The 23279-nt window shown below is 33.9% G+C and overlaps 1 pseudogene; it reads left to right on the top strand.

Moving 5' to 3' along the window:
* Positions 1–11213, top strand: part of LOC132024111 (small ribosomal subunit protein uS2-like) — a 35747-nt pseudogene extending 24534 nt beyond the window's left edge.
* Positions 11214–23279: the final 12066 nt, after the last annotated feature.

Here is a 23279-nt window from a genome sequence, read left to right as displayed (position 1 = left end):
CTTTTAACTTGCAAATGGCCTTTCTCTTGCAACATGTTCACATGGTCCTCCAGGTTTGCACTTTTGCCCTCAATGTTTCTTCCTCTTCTTCTAAAGACACGAGCCATATTGTATTAGGGCCCCACCCTAATTGTCTCATTTATCTCAGTCACCTCTTTAAAGACCTTATATCTAAATGTGGTTACATTCTGAAATACTGAGGGTTGGGACTTCAACATAGAATTTAGGAGGGACACAATTCAGTGTTGTTTTTTTTGTTTTGTTTTTGCAAATATCTTGGTGAAATAATGTGTTCATATTTAAAAATTTATAAATCTAAACTGCCTTACCCAGATTTCATGATAGATACTTTGTTTCTGTTTCTCACATCAATAGCATGGGTTCATATTATTATTACTATTTCCAAACAGGAAGGCAAAGCACAGAGAGATTTAATCAACTGCATTTTTTTATTTAGGAAAAAGTGCAGTGTCAGGATCTGATCCTAGTTTTGCTGACTTTAACACTCTTTCTAATAAAGCTGCCTCTGCATTTAATTCAAGAAGTGTTAATAAGTTGTGAATCAACATCAGGAATTGGCAGATGGTGCCTAGCTATACACATCATTCAATTTAATTATATTTAATTAGAATGATCAAAATGAGTATGTGCAGGAACATAGATAATGTGTATTTAAAAACGCACTGGGCTTATTAATGTGAGATTGAATAAATAGTCCATTAAATTGTATCTTTTAAAAATCTTAATTTCTTACAGATTCCTCTTAGAATTTTTTAAATTGGAAACCTTATTATGAAACAATTGCTACAGATGCACACTGTGTACCCAGTTCTAACCTAGTGTTTATTGTGAAATATGGACATAATGTAGTTTTAAAATCGAATTGTCAAAAGTAATCCTCCATCTTTAAAAATTATAAGCGACAGTTTAGACCAAGTAATCTAAAGAGAATACAGATTACATTGGCCCCAAAGTTACTCACAAATTTTTAACATGTGATGTGCACTAGCCACTGAGTTATTATAATTGTAAATATATTAAATGGAATTTCAGAAATATATGAGGTCCCTCAACTGAAGCAATGAATTCCATCAGGATCAGTTAAAAAATAAAAGAGGAATCTCCACACCGTTCTCTGGATGGCATGGAGCACTGGGTATGGTGAAAAAATAATGAATACTGTTTTTCTGAAAATAAATAAATAAATAAATAAAATAAAAGAGGAAAAATTTTCAGTTACTCTTCAATATTGGAACCGGGTAGACCTTCTGAGTATTGACCTCCTAGCCACTGTCATATGCTCATATGTCCCATGAAGATGAAGCAGTGAGACCCCAGTTTTTTTCTTCTGCTTGTGATCCTCATTCTTGCTTGGTTTTCCTGTGTTTTATGTTGTGAGAGCACTTCTCAAATTCACCCTTCTTTAACAGTCTGCCTTCCTTTGTCTTAGATTTTAAGCTTTTTCCAAACCCTTTAGCTAAACCCACCATAGTCAGTGTACACATCTGACTTCCTCCCAGTGGCATAAATCACTGCATTCTGAATTACACCCAATGGCTGAGTAATAGCAAGCTGCTGTTCTTTAAGTTCCTATGGTTTACCAGGCAACAAACTAGATGATTTATATAAATGTAATAATTTCAACAATCCCAGTGAGGTAGAATCTCTTACTTTATGATATAACTATTATTTTTAGAAAGCTGAGACACTGAGATAGTTTAAGAAGTTTGCTCAAGGGTCTGCCTGCATGGCTTAGTCTATTAAGTGTCTGCCTTCAGCTCATTTCTTAATCCCAGAGTCCTAGGATTAAACCCCACATCAGGCTCCAAGCTTCTTCCTCTCTGTCTGCCCCTACCCCCTATTCTTGCTCTCTTCTCTTTTTCCCCCCTCTCCCTCTCTATCTCAAATAAATAAATAAAATCTTAAAAAAAAAAAAAGAAGAAGTTTGCTCAACATACTCGCATAGTGAAACTGAGAACAAAATCTATATGTTGATATATTGTGAAAAGAGTATCTGCATTGTAGAAAAATAGAGCTTAGTTGAAATATCAGCCCTGCCACTTACTATTAAAACCTTAGTTTTCTTATCTTTAAAATGAAAATATAAATGATGTTTATCTTAGAGTATCACAAGAATTAAGTGGAAAAAAAAATGGAAAGTTCTCGTAATATTATTTGGAACAAGGTATATCATCAATCATATTAGCTTATATTATTTTATGATTGCACTTTTATCCCACCAGTTAGCACTGCTGAATTACTTGAAGAATAAATAGGGTTGCTCTAGGATAATAGCAGCTGCCTAAACCTCAATTTCTCAACACATCCTCCCAGATAAGCATAATATGAAGAAACAAGATAAAACAAAAGAAACATGAAATAAAAGCACTTGCTTCACAACTTACCAGTACTAGGAGCCAGAGATTTTCACAGGTGAAATTATTCATAAAGAAATAAACAACCAGATATCATTAGTACAGATACTGTGCATGAAAGGAATGAGAGAGAGGAGACTCAAGAGACTCTGCAAAAGAGAAGGGAATTGGAGGTCTTAGACAAAGCACAGATAAAATCACCCATAGGAAGAGAAAGTCTGTAACTTCAAAGTACTGATCACACATCTAGGTCTTAACAAGTCACAATATTAACTATATAAAAGGGGGTTCAAAGAGACATGGACCAGAAGTGACACCCTCAAAGAAGCATTTTTTTTTTCCCTAGGAGAAAAGCAGATATATAGAGACAATTGGTTCTTCATAGAGAAATGGCAAGAGTAGATAGAAGACATGATGGGATACCAGAAATAGGAAAAAGTCTGACCAACCGGATATGAAGCTACTGTGTTAAGCATACAGAGAATGTAAATCAGCTGATTATCCTTTCTCACAACAGAATGATTTCAAAATGAAAGAGAATTATAAAAAAAACACTCCAAATCCTCAAGCAAGTACAGACAAATATTAAACAAATGATGAAATCTGAATTCAAAAATTAAGAATGAATTTGGTTTAAAAAATGCAGAATGCAATTTAAGGAGAGTTGATTGAACTTAAGAGAAAAATTGATTTAAATAAGCCAATCTCACTATTAAAATGAAAAATAAATCACAAAATGTCCAAGAGAATATAGATTGAAATAATTTAGTAAGGGGCTTTGAAGGATGATGGGAAAAATAGCCAAGAGAATAAAAATTACATCCTTAAAAGGATAAGATCAAAAGTGACTAAAATGAACAGTAAGAAAAAAACAAAGCAAACAAAACCCCTGATATATATGTGTGTGTGTGTGTGTATACACCTATGTATATATATATACATATATGTGTATATATATATTATCTGTATGTACAGATTATATGTATAATTAGAAGATAAGAAAAAAGAAAACAAATGTTTTAAATTACAACACATGAAAAATGTTCTTACATTAAAAAAAATGAACTTGGGAAAATTGACCCAGAAAAATCCACAATAACACTTAATTTAGTAATGTTGAGCCAAAATTCACAACATAGATATAACATTTTAAAGATTTTACTTATTTTGTTTGTTTGTTTATTTGTTTGAGGGAGTGGGAAAGAGACTCTCAAGAAGACTCCTAACGTGGAGCTCCTTTCTAAAACCCTGAGATCATGACCTGAGCCCAAAACAAGAGTGGGATGGTTAACCAATTGAGCCACCCCAGCACCCTTAGATATAATATTTTCTGACTACACTTTCTTTGATCAGTGCTTGGTAGTTCCCCTCTCAGAAATAAATCACACTTACCATGATTTTTTTTTTTTTTAATGTATTGTTGGATTGGGTTTGTTAGTATTTTTTTTTTCGCATCCTGTTCCTCAGGGATATTGACCTATAGTTTTGTTTGTTTGTTTGTTTTTAGTAGTCTCCATCTGATTTTGGTATGACAGTAATTCTGGCCTCATAGAATGAACTTTGGTGTTTTCCTACCTTTTCTGTTTTGTTTTGGTTTTTTTTTTTTTTTTTTGGAATAGTTTGAGGAGAGTAAGTTTATCTCTTTTTTAACATTTGGCGGAATTTATCTGTTAAGCCATTTGGTCCTGGACTTTCATTTATTGGCAATTTTCTAAATTACTGATTCGATTTCTTTTTATTAAAGATTTTATGTATTAATTTATTAGAGAGAGACAGAGCACAAGCAAGGGGAGGGGTGGGGGGGAAGCAGACTCCCCACCGAGCAATGAGCCCAATGTGGTACTCGATCCCAGGACCCTAGGATCATAACCTGAGCTGAGGACAGCTGCTTAACTGACTGAGCCACCCAGGCATCACTACTGATTCAATTTCTTTTCTTTTTATAGGTCTCTTCAAGTTTCCATCTCTTTCTGTTTCAGTTTTGGTAGTTTATGTTTCTAAGAATTTATGCATTTCTTCCAAGCTGTCTAATTTGTTGGCATGTAGTTTTTCAGAATATTCTCTTATAATTGTATTTCTGTGGGTTTGGTTGTTATTTCTCCTCTCTCTTTTGTGATTTTATTTATTTGAGTCCTTTCTCTTTTTTCTTGAGAAGTCTCACTAGAAGTTTAACAATTTTAGTGATTTTTTTTTCTAAGAACCAGTTCCTGGTTTCATTGTTTTATTGGGTTTTTTACTTTCTATATCACTTCTTTCTGCTCTAATCTTTATTATTTCCTTTCTTCTGCTGGTTTTAGGTTTTTTCTGTTATTATTTTTCTAGCTCCTTTAGATATAAAGTAAGGTTGTTTATTTGAGATTTTTCCTGCTTCTTGAGGTAGGTCTGTATTGCTATAAACTCCCTTCTTAGAACCACATTTGTTGTATCCCAGGGGTTTTGGACTGTTATGTTTTCATTTTCATAATTTCTTCTCTTATTTTAATTCTTAATTTCTTCTCTTATTTCTTGGTTGACCTATTCATTCTTTAATAGCATGTTATTTAACCTTCATGTATTTGTGGTTTTCCCAGATTTGGGGGCGTTTTTATTTTTTTTTTCTTTTTATTATTCATTTAAAATTTTTTTTGTGGTGTGTGTGTGTGTGTGTGTGTGTGTGTGTGTGTGGTTGACTTCAGCATTGTGGTCAGAAAATATGCATAGTATCACTTATCTTCTTATTTGCTTGAGGCTTATTTTTATGGGCTTAATATGTGATCTATTCTGGGGAATGTTTTGTTTGCACTTGAAAAGAATGCATATTCTGTTGTTTTAGGATGGAATGTTCTGACTATATCTTAACTAAGTCCATCTGTTCCAGTGTTTCATTCAAAGGTTTTGTTTCTTTGCTGATTTTCTGTTTATGTGATCTGTCCATTGACGTGTGGAGTGTTAAAGTCCCCTACTGTTATTTTATTATTATTGATTAAATACTATATGTCCATTATTAACTGTTTTATGTATTTTGATGCTTCCATGTTGAGTGCTTAGTTACAATTGTTATATCTTCCTGTTGGATTGTCCCCTCTATGATTATATAGTGTCCTCCTTTGCCTCTTGTTACAGTCTTTATTTTAAAGTCTACTTTTTCTGATAGAAGTATTGCTACTCCAGCTTATATTTGATATCCATTAGCATTTTAGATGTTTCTCCAGCCCCTCACTTTCAATCTGCAGGTATCTTTAGGTCTAAAATGAGTCTCCTGAAGCTAGCATACAGATAGGTCTTGTTTTTTTTTTATTTTCTGTCACCCTGTCTTTTGATTGGAGCATTTAGTCTATTAGTAATTATTGATAGATATGTATTTATTGTCATTTTATTATTTGTTGATGGTGAATTATATGGTTTCTGAAGATTATTTTTCTTATCCTTTCTTTTCTTTCTTTCATGGTTTGCTGATTTTCTTTAGTGATACATTTCTTTGTATTTATTCTTTGCATACTTGTTAATGGTTTTCAATATATAGTTATCATTAAGTTTTTATATAACCTCTTCTGCATGTAACAGTCTACATTAAGCTGATGATAATTTAAGTTTGAACCTATTCTCTTCACCATGTTTATGTATATGCTGTCATACTTTAATCCTTTTATTCCAATAACCTAAAATAATAAATTAATGAGAGCCACTGATACTTGAGGTGGGGGCAGAAAAAGCATTGAAGTAAAATGATGGCCAGAATTTTCCAAGTTTGAATAAAATAAAGTCTGACAAACTCAAGCAGTTCAAGAAAACACAGTGAATATAGAATTTAGAAAATCAAATAAAGGGACATCATAATTAAATATCAGAAAATCATATAAAGGGAAAATATTAACGACAGTTAAAGAAAAATGACACATGTTGATTATAGTAGACAAACAAATAAATATGTTATAGAATAAGTCCTTTCCTGATAATAGAATTCTAATAAATATAGAATGGATTATGAATTAGAAAATTCCTATTTCAGAATTAATGTAGTAAGTTACATTCTGGTAGGAATTCTTGATGGGTACTAGAACTATGGAGTAGAAGGGTTGTTGTGGAATAGTATATTACATCATCTCAACCCCCCCCCCCCCATAAATGTAGAAGTAACAAAATAAAAACCAGTAACTAAGTGAGTGGTAAAGGAATCAGAAAATACCATAGTAATTCTTGCAGTGAGGAGGGCAGAATCTTAGATGGCTTCCTCTTTCTGGTAGTTGGTCTGCTCTAAACTCATTTCATTGAATATGGGCAGGAACTGTTACTTAAATCAATAGAATACAGCAAAGATAACGAGATGCCCCTTGCAAGATAATACTATGTAAGTCTGTACCATCTTGCTAGTAGACTTTCTCCCTTGCTGGTTTTGAGGAAGCAAGCAGCTATATTCTGAGCTGCCCTATTGAGAAGCCCATGGAATTGAGGGAAGCTTCAGACCAATAGGCAGAAGGGACAGTCCTATGGCCTGTAAGGGTCTGAATTCTGCCTAGAGTCATATGAGATTTGAAGCAGATCCTTTTATAGTTAAACCTTGAAATGATACCACAGCTTCAACTGTGGTTCCCATCTTGGTTATGAACTAGAACACCCGCTGAGCCACCCCTGTTTCTCTGACCTAGTGAAACCATCATACAGTAAATTTGGGTATTCTTTAAGCTGCTAATTTTGTGCCTCACCATTAGGCAATAATAGATTAATTCACCAAACTATCAAAATTAACATCATCAATACAAGACAAACAGAGATTATATGCTACTAGATATGGTATTCTGAAACATATATAACATCACTTATGTAGTGTCACAGCCCATAATACATACTGGTGAACCTATTCATAGGAAGACAGTAATACCTAAGTTGAGGAATATTCTACAAAATTATTGGTTATATTCTTTAATGACACGAAAGAAAGAAAACGTAATGAACTGCTCCAGGTTGAAGGAAACTAAATAGACATGATAGCTAAATACAGTTTCTGATCCTAGACCAAATCTTATACTAGAAAATAAATAGCTATAAAGCAAAACACTGTGACAATTGATGAAATTAGACTATACAACGCAAAGTATGCAAAAGGTATGTCCATGCTATGTTTCTTGAATTTGGTTACTGTATTATGGCTTTGGCTACGTGATTAAATAATTTGGTCTTAGGAAATGCATGCTGAAGTATTGTGGGCTTATAAAACTACAGTATGATTTCCTACAGAGAAGGTAAAGCAAATGTGGACAAGTGTAGAAAATTAATAAGTCTGTAAAATAAATCAGTTATTTTTTACAATTTTTATAAATTTTCTCTAAGTTTAAAATTATTTTAAAATGAAATGGTAAAAATAATGATAAACAGACATTCAGTTGTTCCTGAACACATTGTATTCCACTGAGAAACCTAACAGGACTTGGGATTTCCCACGATATAACCAAGGCCCTGTCATACATTGAGTCCTATATATCGTTAGTTAAAAAAGCACAAACTATTAATGCCTTTTAGCTTCTACTAGCTTGCAGAAATCTTGACATACAGAGGTAGAAAAAATGCAGTTTTTCTCCATTCCTAGTTTAGAAGGTATCCTTATATATTTTATCAAAAGCTAATTAAAATTCCATGCCACTGGTAAAAAGAACATGAACACGAAATTTAGCAAAGGTAGATAAATCACTAGGACACTGGGAATTGACTGCAGGGGAAAAAAAAAACTTGGATATTGCAGCAAAACTAGGCCATCTATTCACTTCAGCAAGAATCGATCGCTTATAATTTATCTAAAGGGCTGCCTGAGAAAGAGAGGGAAAGCCGCAGTATCGTTATCATCATCATACAATTACTTACATGTTAATTGATAATCAACTGTAAGGATACATGGTAGCACTGAAAAATAGAGAAGGAGAAGGACCTAAATAGGATATAGAAAAAGGAAAATTTTAGTCATAGGGAAAACACAGACCATTTTCTCTCTACAACTTCTCTCTCTCTAATCTCCTGGCTGGGGGAAAAAAATGTAATTGGATTTTACTAAGTTACCATTGCTCCTCTCTGGTAATTACAGTGAAATAGCGAAATTTAAAGTTTCACAGTGTATATACACTCTACATTATTTTCTTCTTCAATTTTCCAAATGTTATTTTATGACATAGCAACTTCAAAATCAGAAGAGTGTTTAAAAATTGTTGGCAGGCTGGATAGCTCAAGGGATTTGTAATAGGTTATACACTGCCTTTGATTTCTAGGTCATTGCTTTAAATCCATTCTGCTTAATGACTATTGGCTGTTTAAAGTGAAATGAACTGGTGAGTTTAGCCGAGTTCCATAGTGATTTGTATTACCTACTACCTTTACCAAAAAGTTTGTGTATAAATAGTCTCTAGTCACACCCATGCCTCAATAAGCATGTTGAGAGATTCAGTTAAGAAATATGAGTTCAAGACTGAGATGCAATCACTTTTTTGACTATATAGTTATCAACAACTAGTTTGCCTTCTTTTGTCCTTAATTCTCCACTATTTAAATTTGTGCATAAATATGCATGTTTTTCATAAATAAATCATCTATTTCACTGAATTGTTTTATCAAATGTTTTACGTGACCATAGCAACAAACATTTTTTTGAGGTCTCCTGAGGGACATATACTACAGTTCACAATAGTTTACTATATTTTATGTAATCCTTACAACTCACTGTGAGGTAGTTACTCCCTTTTTTAATAAAAGGGAAAACCACCAGAGAGACCTTATGCAGCTTCCTTAAAACACATAGCTTGATTCTGAAAGTAAGTAAGTAATCATTCATTTAATATGACTAAACAAGTATTACTGGTCCAACTTAATTCTATCAAATATTGTCCAAGGCACTGGAGAAATAATGGTGAACAAAAGACACAAAAATCAAGCCCTCAAGAGCCACTTTTTGGAGGCAAGACAGACAATAAACAAACATGTCAATAATAACATTTCAAATATTAGTAATACTATGAAGAGAATAAATATATTTAATCAAGACAGAGTGAGAGGACATGTGTTGCATAGAATAACCCAGAAAGACTCTATGGAACATTTAGCCAAAGACCTGAATAGTGACAGGGAACAATGTCCTTTGTCAATGTGCTGAGATTAATGTGCAAATTTATTATAATTCCATTTAGCTCTATCCATATTCCTTTGCAGTCTTGTCTCTTTCTTGTCTTTCTCCTGATTTTTAAAAGACAAATGATATAGCAAATTTGCTGAGATTGTCAATCCAAAATTGGAGACTATTTCACAATCCTAAAAAATAGAGGGAAGAAATAGAAAGATAGTTAAGGAAAATAAAAATAGCCTTACATATTTTGAAATAAAATGACTTTGAAGTTTAATTTGGTCTATGCCACTTGCCTGTCATGTGATTTGTGATTTGGCTTAATTCCCTCTTTCTTCTCAACAACAACAACAAAAAGCTTTTGTATAATATCCTCAGTTGCTTTGAGGATTAAATGAAATAACTTTTTAAAATATGTAGAATATAGTAAGTGCTTAATATATGAGTACCTGAAATTAGGAGGTGTGAAGTGGAAATTAAGAAATAATTCTCCTGTGGATATCTTATTTTAAAGATTGTGACTCCTTTTCTTTCTTAATTTAATAGAATATGCTAATTGAAGGCATATTAGAAAATTCAAAATATGATGGTAATATGAAATAAATGATAAAGTTGGTTCTTTGTGACTTGAGAATATATCTGCTGTAAGCAAACCTATAAATACATCCATCTATTCATTTTCCATTCAAAAAGTTTTAGTTATTTATTCTCACATAGTGTGCAACACATTAGAGAAATAAACTAGGTGATACTCCTCTTCAAAAGAAAGTTAAATGAATGTGATTAAATACCATTAACAATGTACAAAAAATCCATAATAGACCTGAACTTTCTGTGCTACCCAGAGAGGGGTCCACGCAGCGCTCTGCATTTCCTGTTGTAATTTTAAGTTACAGCCTTCACAATATCGGGAGCCTTTGATGTCCTGCAAATGAAGGAGAAGGATGCCCTCAAATTACTTGCAGCAGGAACCCACTTAAGTGGCATGAACCTTGACTTTCAAATGGAACAGCGCATCTGCAAAAGGAAAAGTGATGGTACCTGCATCATAAATCTAAAGAGAATGCAGGAGATGCTTCTGCTGGAAGTTCATGCCATTGTTGACATTGGAAATCCAGCTGATGCCAGTGTCATATCATCCAGGAATACTGGCCAGCCAGCTGTGCTGAAGTTTCCTGCTGCTACTGGAGCCACTCCCATTGCTGGCTGCTTCACTTCTGGAACCTTCCCTAGCCAGATTTAGACAGCTGTCTGGGAGCCAAGACTTCTGGTGGTTACTGACCTCAGGGCTGACCACCGGCCTCTCACAGGGGTGTTTTGTGTTAACCTGCCTACCATCGCTCTGTGTAACATGGACTGTGCTGTGTGGGTATTGCCATCCCTTGCAACAAAAACAGAGCTCACTCAATGGATCTGATATTGATGGAGGCCTGAGAAGTTCTGAGCATGCCTGGCACCATTTCCCATGAACACCCATGGGCGGTCACACCAGAAATCATGAAGAGTTTGAAAAAGAAGAGTAAGCTGCTGCTGAAAAGATTGTGACCAAGGAGGAATTTCAGGATGAATGGACTGCTCCAGCTCCTGAGTTCCATTCTACCCAACCTGAAGGCAGGTCTGAAGGCATGCATGTAACCTCTATGCCTATTCAGCAGTTCCCTCCTGAAGACTGGAGTGCTCAGCCTGCCACTGAAGACTGGTCGGCAGCTCCCACTGCTCTGGCCACTGAATGGGTGCAAACAACCACTGAGTGGTCTTAAGCTTCTCTTCCACAGAGGCAACAAAATGGAAATAGGTTGACAGAAACTAAATAGTTTCTTTAAATTAAAAAAAAGAAAGAAAGAGACCTGAATTTCATTTCAGACTCTATCTTCTACATAAATAATTCTTCAAATTTTGAAATTAGAATTGTAAAGAAAACATTCTCCTCTTAGACCAATTTGGACAATTTGTATATAAATATTGTCGAGTCCTGAGAAATAAGCATTGTTAGTCTATTACTGTTATTATTGTTCGTCTATTACTGTTAGTCTATTATTATTAGTTAGTCTGTTAGTATTGTTAGTCTATTGTTAGTCTAGACTATAACTGTCTATTACTATTAGTTTGTTACTGTTATTACTAGTCTATTACTGTTTCTATTAATGTTTCAAATTTCATATTCAAATATTCTATTACTGTTTCTATCGATGTTTCAAATTTAAGCAACAGTGAACAAGATTATAACTGAACCTGTAGCCAACCAGGGTTGTTATCTTTCAGCCTCACACTTTTTTACAGCAAAACATGTGACTTCCTAAATGTTTAACTTGTGTTAAGAATATTCTAAGATTAGGGGTGCCTGGGTGGCTCAGTTGTTAAGCATCTGCCTTCAGCTCAGGTCCTGATCCCAGAGTCCTGGGATCCAGCCCTGCATTGGGCTCCCTGCTCAGTAAGAAGCCTGCCTGCTTCTCCCTCTCCCACTCCCTCTGCTTGTGTTTCCTCTCTCGCTGTCTCTCTCTCTCTGTGTCAAATAAATAAATAAAATCTTTAAAAAAAAAAAGAATATTCTAAGATTGATACTTAGTATAATATTAATGAAGCAATGTTTTATTCTTTTATAAAGGAGAATAGCATTAAATAGGCTACTTTATGGAAATCTCTCCAAATAAGTGGTCAGGTCGTTGCTGTTATTGATTCCTTATGAAGAATCATAATTGCAGAAATATAAATTATTTTTTAAAAAACTATAATATTTAATCTTTTAGAAGGAAACCTAATGCTCATGTCAGATCAACACCCAAAATATCCACAGGCAAGTTAATTGCTCAGTTGATGACAGGATTGATTAGGCAGAAAAACAATTACTATGAAGCATAAAATTTGAGAAATGAACTGTTTAATTTAATGAGCAGAATTGCTATTTAAATCATTCATAGCTGATCCGATTATTAGTTATACAAGTTCTAAGGTGAACATCAACTCTTATCATTTATGATAACCAAAGAACATTAGTATTAGATCTATCCTTAAAAGCCTTCTTGAACTATTTTCATGTAAGTATTCCATGGAAAAGACATGAAATATGAAAAATATCACTAATGAGATTAATATACAATCACTCTTCTGAAAGAGCATTGCAATCAATCTTCAGAATGGAAGAACAAGTACTACTAAACTCAATATGCTTATGGAAAATTATGAGACAGTGAATTTAAGCAGCTTGTTCAAGGTCACAAAATAAAATAATTTCTAACATACAAATAGAAGTCAGTGCTTCAAATCCCAGCCCAGAGACTTGTCTACCTAATGTGCACCCCCTTTAATAAAACTGTAACCTTTAACTATTCTCACTATTCATAACTGCTGTTCTCTCAAAGGAGAGTCTTGTTATGCTATTATGTTGCATCAATAATATCCTTAAGTAGAACATAAATATATTCTCTTTAAAATGGAGGATCTTGGGTATGTGCTTTGGTGAGTGCTGTGAAGTGTGTAAACCTGGTGATTCACAGACCTGTACCCCTGGGGATAAAAATATATGTTTATAAAAAATAAAAAATTAAAAAAAATGGAGGATCTTCTCTTTTTTCTCAGCTTAGTCATATCTTAAATAGGAGGTGTTATATGATATCTCAATTTTGTATGTAGAAAAGTAAAAATTTTATATAGATTTCAAATAAAAATATATATTTACAAATATTAATGTATATTCAAAATAGTTTTTTATAAACCAATAGTTGATTTATTTCTTATAAATCCTAGTTATATACTGCCAAAGTGTAATGTAATATTAAACGCTAATATTTCTTAATATATCAAGGATTTTCCCTGTTATTATAGTTTTATTATAACATCTGTTCATCTTCTGTAAATTTGAGATAAATTCAAATTTTCTCTTTTCTCAATTATTTCTCACTTTTGATAATTTAAAACAGTCAGAATGTTCATTGATAATATAGAATAGGCATTGTTTGTCTTTTCTTAGAAGGACAATAGTCAGGCTTCGTGGAAAAACATAACAGGAAACTATTTTTTATATCTGTCATAGAGTAAATGTAGAATTATAGATTATATTTCTGGGCATCTCATTGTACTACAAACAGCAACCAAGGCCATAATTACTATCTTAAGTTTCATATGAAATGTTAAATCCCTTACTGACCATTGTTTTCTATAAGACAAGGAGAATACACTGTGACTTATATCAGGGCTGTCTTCTTCTCTCTGAGTTTTTTCCTACTTTTCAGCTAGGGCTATTTCTGGCTACAAAGTTCATCAAAGATTGACAGTACTTATTTACTGTTCGACAATTACTCTATTTTTGTTCAGTCTTATCTAAAAGACTTTTCCTTTGGTAATCCACTCATACACATTCAAACTGTGCAGTTTGTTTAAAAATGTCTTTTATTTAAAAAAGTTTGGTAAAAGTGGGCAGTACAAAAAATATTAGAATAGTAGAATTTACATAAAAATGAAAACAACTGATCTCTCATCTTGTTCTGGCATGATCAATGCAGTTACTTGGGAAACCTGTTTATCAAAGCCAACTAAAACTGACATCTGCATACTTTGTGTGAATTACATATGTGCAGCAAAAGACATATACAAAAATGTTAATTGAGGGGCACCTGGGTGGCTTGGTGGATTAAAGCCTCTGCCTTCGGCTCAGGTCATGATCCCAGGGTCCTGAGATTGAGCCCCACATCCGGCAATCAGCTCAGCAGGGAGCCTGCTTCCTGCCCCCTCATCTGCCTCTCTTCCTATTTGTGATCTCTGTCAAATAAATAAATAAAATCTTAAAAAAAATAGAATGTTAATTGAATAATTTCCTGTAGTAATTCATACCCAAATGTTCTTCACTAGTAAAAAGGATAATTAAAATGTGGCATATTCACATATTCATTCACTGAAATACTATGTAATGGCAAAAACAAATTGTTGCAACAAATAAAACATAAATGAATAACTTCAAAGCTTAAAGTTATAACTTTAAGTGAAAGAAACCGATATCAAAGTGAACATTTGGTATAAGTTCAAGATTAGTCAAAACTAATTTATGATGGTAGAAATCAAAGCATGGTTGATATTGGTATGATCCATCTTTAATACTTCTGGGATGCTACTCGTGTTCTGTATCTTGACCTAAATGGGGATTACATAGCTGTGGTCATTTTGAAACACGTTATATGAACTCTAAACTTTCTTTTACATGCCATACTTTTGTAAAATTGTGGTCCCCTCTAAAATGCAGCAGTTCAGTTTGGCCATCTGATTTTGTTTGGAGTTCAAGTCTGTTCTTGTTTTTAATTTTTTTTTTCAAGTGCGAGAAAAGGGTACAAGATAAAACAATTTTAGATAAAATAAAATTCTCTGGTTTGTTAATGGTTGAAGATTCCAAGTATGGCCTGGGACTCAAAATGCTGAATGAGAGTATCATCTCACTCCTTAGTCAAAGGTAATACCTGCTAATAGCAACATACTTCAAAGGGGCAAAGAAAAGCTCCTGATGATGAGACTGTGAGGGGTTCATATCTGAGTAGTTTTAAGCTATTTAGTAACCAAAATGTTAGTGGATGGAGTCTAACAGAAACACGAATAGAAAAGAAAAAAGAAATTCACATCACATAATATATCTTTCATCTGATCTGGTTTTTACTGCGAGCTTCCTCAAGGCAAAAACTTTGCTAGTACGTACCTATTGGTAATCACAGCTTGAATACCAGCCATAAGGGCTGCCAAAGAATACTAGGGAAAAACATAGAACTGTTGCTTACTGCAGACTACAAGAAAATAGACCTCAGCAGGTTAGGGCATAGCAAGTATTTTGTTAAGGCCTAATTCTGGTTCCAGTAGTTCACCTGTTCTGTTTTCACTATCCCTGCTTTCCTACTTGGGGGAAGTCCTGGTCTTTGATAACATATGTCATGTTTGATTGCCTTTCATTCGCGATTCTTAGGTTGTGAATGAGCTGTAACTTCAGTTTGAGGTATCCTCTTAACCCACAAAGTATGGTCACAACATCATACTTAAAAGTTCTGATAAATGATCTAGTAAATTAATTTTGTGGAATTCCTGTTGCCTTAGGTTTCTTTTTCCTTTTTCTGGGCCTTTCTGGGAAGGGCTGAAAATGCAATGTGCTGTTTGTTTGTTTGTCTGTTTGTTTGTTTGTAAAAACATATTAAAATTCTAAGTAACAGAAAGTTTGTATAATAAGTATTTAAGGTAGAGTCAACTGTGTATCTGGACATTCAAAAATTTTAAGTAACTCCATCCCACAGAATCCATTTATCTAATCTGTTAGGACTTTATTTCCATAGAGGGGCAAAAATAACCTCAATGAGAACTTATTCCTCTTTATAGTGTCTTATCTTTCCTAGAAATCTATAGATAAAAATCAAATGATCGGGACTTCTTTTTCTTCTCAGTGCTTGAGGAACCATTATCTTCCATTTTCCTCCTCCAGGTGATGGTGATCTGTCTTTGGCTGGTTTTCCTTACTTATATATCTTGGAAAACACAGATTACAATTACTCATCTAGCCTGTTTCTGACTCAGGCACAATCCTCACTCACACTGTCTTTTTTAAATCAGCAGGAAAGGAATTCAGTTTCTTTGTCCATAATTCTTTTCTGTATCTCTTTCCATTCTCTTGTGTATGGGAAAACAGAAAAATCCCTTTCATCCTTACTGAATCTTTCAGTGCCCTCCCTGTCTCTCAGCTCTCCATTTCTTTCGTTAGTATTTTGCTGTAGAAAAGATGCCATATTCTTTATTAGAGAAGTACCGTTAACTGCATGTCACACCTTAATTTTTACTTACGTTCAACATATATCATGATCTAATGATTAAAAGCTACCAGCAGTAGATAAATTTTGACTAAAAGTTAGATATTTCACCATCTAAGTGAAAGGGTAGAATTATATTCATAGGACATAGACTAAGACATCTATTTTTATATTTAACCATCATATCTATTAAAATGATTTGTTATTAAGGCAAATATTAATGAAGGAGAAAGAATACCATGCTTATCAATTTAACATGGAAAATGGATGAACAGTGTTTTCTCTTCTAAAGGTGTTATAGCTTATGGACTTGTTACCTTAATTGAGCTAAAATTATATCATTCCTATTTTATATTCTATAACACATTGCTTTACACAACTTACATATTTGCATATTTTCTTGATATTAATTATATAAATTATACAATAGACATATGTAAAGGCCATTCAGTGCCTTACAAACTACTGTCATTTCAATACCTTCATAGTTTGTACCCTAACGTGTCAGTAGCAGCCCACAATTAAAGACACAATGTGTTTTTAAATTGTAATTATGCAATAGGACTGCTGCTTAATTGAGAAAAAATGTCAGCTTCCTCATTTTCAGGCATCATAATTCAGCAAGAGGTCTTCAAGCATCACTCAGACTCAAGTACTTGTCTATACTGTCTAGGACTCTAAATTAGGAGGCAGTAATGAGAGAGGCAGAAAGAATGGATTCAGGAGGATGCAGCAGTGGTGGCCACATCTAGTTTCCAGGCAAAGCAGTGACAATAGACAACCCTTGGTTTTAGTCTCCACTGGCGGCACTGGTTTCCTAGGTGAACTGATTTCATGGCATGAATTTTACATCCCTGTACTAGTGCCCTTCTTCTGAGCTTTACTTCCATATCTCCATCAGTTGAGTGATTTTCTAAATGTCCTATTAATACATTCCTTCTTAATGAAGAAAGAATGCATTTTGGTGCTTTGCAAATAAAAATGCCTATGCATTTGTCAACCACAGCCCTCATATATTCATGACTGATTAAGTTAGAAAGTCTAAGCCTGAAATGAATGCTTCAGAACAGTAGAAAATAGTTATTCTGGAAGCCCAAAGATTAATCAGGACAAGAATAAAACTCTCAGCATCTATGTGTTCAAATTCATCTATAAGAAAACTATAATATTTATAGATACTTCTACTAAACCATTTTCAAATCATTTTAACAAGCTAGAAATATACTCTTCCACCAATAAAGCCCATGAGAGTAAAAATAGAAAAAAAAAAAGTGTTGAAACAAAGATACAAATTCTATTATTCTTGACCTGAAATAAGATCTCATGTGCCTTGACCAACTAGCCTGGTGTTTTCCTACTGAAGTGCACTGCCTCCCAGCTATTTTAGGGGAGAAATGTGTTCTACTTAAATTACTGGCCTAGTGAATACTTTGGGAAGTGATCTCTGATCTCTTTTTCTGAAATCATGAGTACTTCTAAGTCTTCAGGGAAAGGACTTGAAATACTGAGCACTGTTTTAGAGTACAGACTTTTTTTTTTTTTCCTGTGTAAAAGTGATTGCAATAAAGAGAATGTGAGAAATGAAGGATTCAGAGGAAGAAGGGCAACTATAAAAGGTAGGTCCACGTTGACCATAAATTATTAAAGATTTTAAGGTAAGGGGCATTACCTTATGGGCTTTGACAGTATTTGTTTTTTGGTTTTGATTTTGGTTTTGGTTTTAATTCTCTATGTATTTCTCTACTACAGAAGCTAGAAATTGGCAAAAAAAAAATCCTTTCATTTTTAACCACCCATAATAATTAAATATTTAGTGAAGTGTTTAAAAATAGAATAGCCCATATTTAAGTTCCTAACAATCCTATAGAGCAAAAAGAAAAAATTTATATCCGTAAACCTATACCTTGAATTTGTCTGGGGAACTAAATAAACAATATAAGTCAACTTTATTAGTCCCTACCACATTCCTCTATAATATAAACTTAAATTACAAAATTGAATAGCTAGACTCTTTTTTGAAAGCTGTATTATCATTTTAAGAGGTTTACTAAATAGTTGATTTGTTTTCCTTAAGAAACAGCAATAACCTGGGGTGCCTGGATGGCTCAGTCAGTTAACTGTCTGCCTTCGGCTCCCGTCATGATTCCAGGGTCCTGGGATCAAATTCTGCATTAGACTCTCTGCTTAGTGTGGAGTCTACTTCTCCCTCGCACTCTCACTCTGTGCTCTCTCTTTCTCTCTCTCTCTCTATAAATAAATAAATGAAAATCCCAAAGTGCTGATAAATCACAAAAAGATTTGAAATGTGACTTTTCCCAGATTGCAAAAAGTAGAAAAATACTTATTTGAATATATAAAGTCAAAATGACATAGTCCTCTTAGGAAGACAAAGATCCAAATAAATTAGTGTAACTCTTCCCACCAAAAGCAAGTTGGGACATTTAAACAATGATTTATAAAGGGGACCCAGAAAAGTGTATCCAAGCATTTATTTAGTTCCATAACCCAATTGACAGTATAATAGTACTTAAAAATGATTTTTAAAAAATAAATAAGAGATGTCACATATAATTTCATAATGTATTATGTATATAGGTATATATGTTTTACTAAACTTTTTCTACTAAGCAGAACTTTCTAGTCCTTGAACTTGTTGGAAATTGAATCTATGATTTGAATTGACAGTAAACCCTTCAAAAACATTTTCTATTCTTAATATACTGTATTCAGAGAAGCCAAGTTAGTAATGTGTAAGGAGCAGATAGTATGTTAACAGAAGGTACTTGCCAATTTTCTGCTTTTCTTTGTTTTATTTTTACATGAACATCTGGGTGTTTCCTTTTTCAAGTTTTGCTTCCTGTAGAGGGTGAGACTGGGACTGTGTTAGAATCCTGTTGTTAAGGAACAAGACTAAATGTGGTACTTAAAATTTGATAAAAAAAACTTTTGGGATGTGTAGCATAAGGAAGTCTCTGAGCAATAATAAGACATTTTGTTGCAATGTTCAACAGTGATTTTTTTAATAAAACAATGATTTTGACTTGGTCTCTATTTACCTTTATACTTCCCAGACTAGACATGAAACACACACACACACACACACACACACCATGCTATATCACATAAAATTATATTCAGTTCCTCTAACATCTAACATTTTCTCTTACTTCCAGGCATTCAGGCATGTTATTTCCTGTGTTTATGCATTTTTTATAACTTATTCCATCTGGTTAATTGCAATTCATACTTCAAGCTTCAACTTAGATGGCATTTCCTCTAGGAAGCTTTCATAACTGCTGAGATTTCTCCAACCCCACCCAGTAGTTTCAGTTAAATGCCTTTTCTGTGTGCTCCCTGTATTATCTATATCAGGTGCATTTATTGACCACATTAAACTTACCAGTGCACGTACTTGTATCTCTGTCTAAATTGTAATTGCTTGGGAACTGTGGAGGTCATGTCTGCTCAAACTTTTCAGTATCTAGCATGACTGGCATATAGAACATCCTCAATAAATAATTGCTGAGATCAGTCTTTAAAGTGGCCCTTATGTCAATGGTCAAAAATAAATTGTGGTGGATGACAGACAATTACTGAAGTGTCACTCCTGAACTAGGAAAAGTGAAAGGCACAATGTATAGTATTATGTTTTAGGAAGAGTACATTTAGGGTGAAAATGAGTAGAGGACAGGTTATGAATCCACAGTATTGAGGAAGAAGCTTATGTTGTTCTGTGTCCATGCACCGTCATGAATTAGAAAATTAAAATTACTATGGATCTCAGCCTTGGGATTCCAAAATAAGCTGAGACCTGAAGATATATCTCAGATTTGAGAAGGAAAATGTTAATAAAGCAGCATTTTGAGTGCCAAGTTATTAAATAAGATGAGCATTTACTCACCTGCTTTAATAACCTCACTGCCACCAATGTAGGCTACGTTGAGAAGGCTCAACGTAGGAAGAAACTCACCAGAAGCTTCACAGTTCCACAGTTCAAACTGAGTCCTTCTAAATCAATAATATTGATTTCATTTTGTTCCTAAGGCAACGATAGTTTATGATGAATTTGTCATGGTAGACCACATGTATGGAAAGATAATGAATAGACTCTTACTTACCATAATAGATAAGTTGTTTTCCTTAAATATTCCTGCTATTTCTTGTGTGCCCCTTGCAGTTGACCAATTGTTATCCTCAACTGTTTTCCCCAAACTTCCAATAAAATTGAAACTACTTCTGGTATTTATGAGATGTAATGAACCTTGAGGTACGTAGCTTATCAAGCATCTGCCCTATAAAGAGAGACTATCTCTTGTTTCTTTTTCTCTTTTAAAGTTTCTTATTTATTTATTTTTAAGGCATGGAGGAAAGGGAGAGGGAGAGAGATAACCCAAAGCAGGCTCCATGACGAGCTCAGAACCCAATGTGAGGCTCAGTCTCACTACCCTGAGATCATGACCAATTCTGAAATCAAGAGTTGGATGTTTAATTGACGGAGCCATCTAGCTGTCCCTTCCTTTTTAAAGTTTCTATCAGGTTCTCACTTCAAAATCTAGATTCTGGGTTTAAACTACATTAATATTTTCATAAATGATCAAGGCCAGTGTGACCTTATGGAAAAATATAGACATTTTGAAATAAAACTGTATTATATATATATATATATATATATATATATATATAAAGATTTATTAAGATAGAGTGAGTGAGAGAGAGCACATGAGCAGGAGCAAATGGAGAGGGAGAAGCAGACTCCCCCTCTGGGCAGGAAGCCTGATGCGGGGCTTGATTCTAGGACCCTGGGATTATGACCTGAGCTGAAGGCAGACACTAAACTGACTGAGCCATGTAGGTGCCCCCTTTTTCTATATATCCTATGTACTTTTGTTCATTTCTTTCATTGCCTCCTTATTTTGTAATAGATTTTTAAATGTACTTTTTAATTCCCTCATTTTATTATATATTATTGAGGGTTTTTTTTTATGCTTAGTCATTTCCCTAGGGAATAAAATTACCATCCTAATTTATGATACTCTAGTTAGGATTAATGCCAACCTAACTTCAATAGTATGTAAAATCTTTGCTCCTATATAGCTCCATATTCCCCCTTCCCTTATGCTGCTGATATGATCACAAATTACACCTTTATACATTGTGTGTCCATCAATGTAGATATGTAATTATTGCTTCATGCTGTTGTCTTTTAAATCAGATTGAAAAAAATTTACACACAAAAATAATTTATGCTATATTTTATATTTGCCTATTACTATTTGCTGTTTTACCTTTACTATTATTCTTTAGTTTTTTAAGTGGATTCAAGGTACTATCTACTATATTTTTAGAAAGTTTTTTTAAAAGATTTTATCTATTTATTTATTTATTTGAGAGAGAAAATGAGAGCAAGAGAGCACACATGAGCAGGAAAGGAATGTAGGGAGAAGAACAAGCAAACCACACTAAGCATGGAGCCTGACATGGGGCTGGACCTCACAGGCCTGAGATCATGACCTGAGTCAAAATCAAGAGTCAGAGAGGCTTAACTGACTGAGCCACCCAGGTGCCTCTATCTAATATAGATTATATATATATATATATATATATATATATATATATATATATATAATTATATATGTGTATGTATATGTATGTGTGTGTATATATATATATGTATATATACAATTTAAAGATTTTATTTATTTGCTTTAGAGAGAGAAAAGTACACAAGTAGGCAGGGTAGAGGGACAAGGAGAATGAATCTCAAGCAGGCTCCACACTGAGCACAGAGCTGAGCCAGGGCTCCATCCCACAACTGCAAGATCATGACCTAAGCCAAAAATCAAGAGTCAGATGCTTAACTGACTGAACTACCCAGGTGCCCTTGTCTAACTTATTTATCTTTCATCCTGAAGGACTTCTTTTATTGTTTCTTATAGGACAGGTATGATAGCAGTGAACTCTCTCAGTTTTGGTTATTTAGGAATGCCTTGATATCTCCTTGAAGGAGAGTTCAGCCAGATATAGAATTGTTCATCTTTTTCTCTCAACACTCTACATATGTCATCCCACTGCTTCTGTCCTACAAATTATCAGAGATTTCTGATGACAAATTAGCTGTTAATGTTATTAAGACTCATTTGTATGTGTGAGATGAGGAGTCACTTATCTCTACTTTCAAGATTCTCTCTTTGCCTTTAGGGGTTTTTAAAAAATTTTTAATTTGAATTCAATTTAGTTAACATACACTGTATTATTAGTTTCAGGGTAGAATTTAGTGATTTATCAGTTGCATATAACACCCAGTGCTCATTACATCAAGTGCCCTCCTTAATGCCTGTTACCCAGTTACCCCATGCCGCACCCACCTTTCCTCCAGCAATCCTCAATTTGTTTCCTAGAGTTAAGAATTTCTTGTGTTTTGCTTCCCTCTCTATTTTCATCTTATTTTTTTTCTCCCTTCCCCTAAGTTCATTTGTTTTATTTTTTTAATTCCACATAAAAGTGAAATCATACAGTATTTCTCTTTCTCTAACTGACGTATTTCACTTAATATAATACCCTTTTGTTCTATCCACACTATTACAAATGGCAAGATTCCATTCTTTTTGATGGCTGAGTAATATTCCATTGAATGTATATACCACATCTTCTTTATCCATTCATCTGTTGAAAGACATCTGGGCTCTTTCCATATTTTGGTGATTGTGGACATTGCTGCAATAATTATTGGGGTGTATGTGCTCCTTTGAATTACAGAGCTGGAACAAATAATCCTAAAATTTGTGTGAAACCAGAAAGGACTCCTAATAACCAAAGTAATGTTGAAAAAGAAAAAGCTGGAGGCATCATGATTCTGGACTTCATGGTGTATTAATTACAGAGTTGTAATCATGAAGACAGTATGGTACTGGCACAAAAACAGACACATAGATCAGTGTAACAGAATAGAGAACCCAGAAATGGACCCTCAACCCCCTGGTCAACTGGTCTTTGATAAAGCAGGAAAGAATGTCCAATGGAAAAAAGATAGTATCTTTGCCTTTAGTTTTTAACCATTTG

The sequence above is a fragment of the Mustela nigripes genome, chromosome 9, assembly GCF_022355385.1.
Source record: "Mustela nigripes isolate SB6536 chromosome 9, MUSNIG.SB6536, whole genome shotgun sequence".
NCBI classification, from domain to species: domain Eukaryota; kingdom Metazoa; phylum Chordata; class Mammalia; order Carnivora; family Mustelidae; genus Mustela; species Mustela nigripes.
Note: the sequence above shows the minus strand (reverse complement) of the source record. Positions and strands in the feature narration are given on the sequence as shown.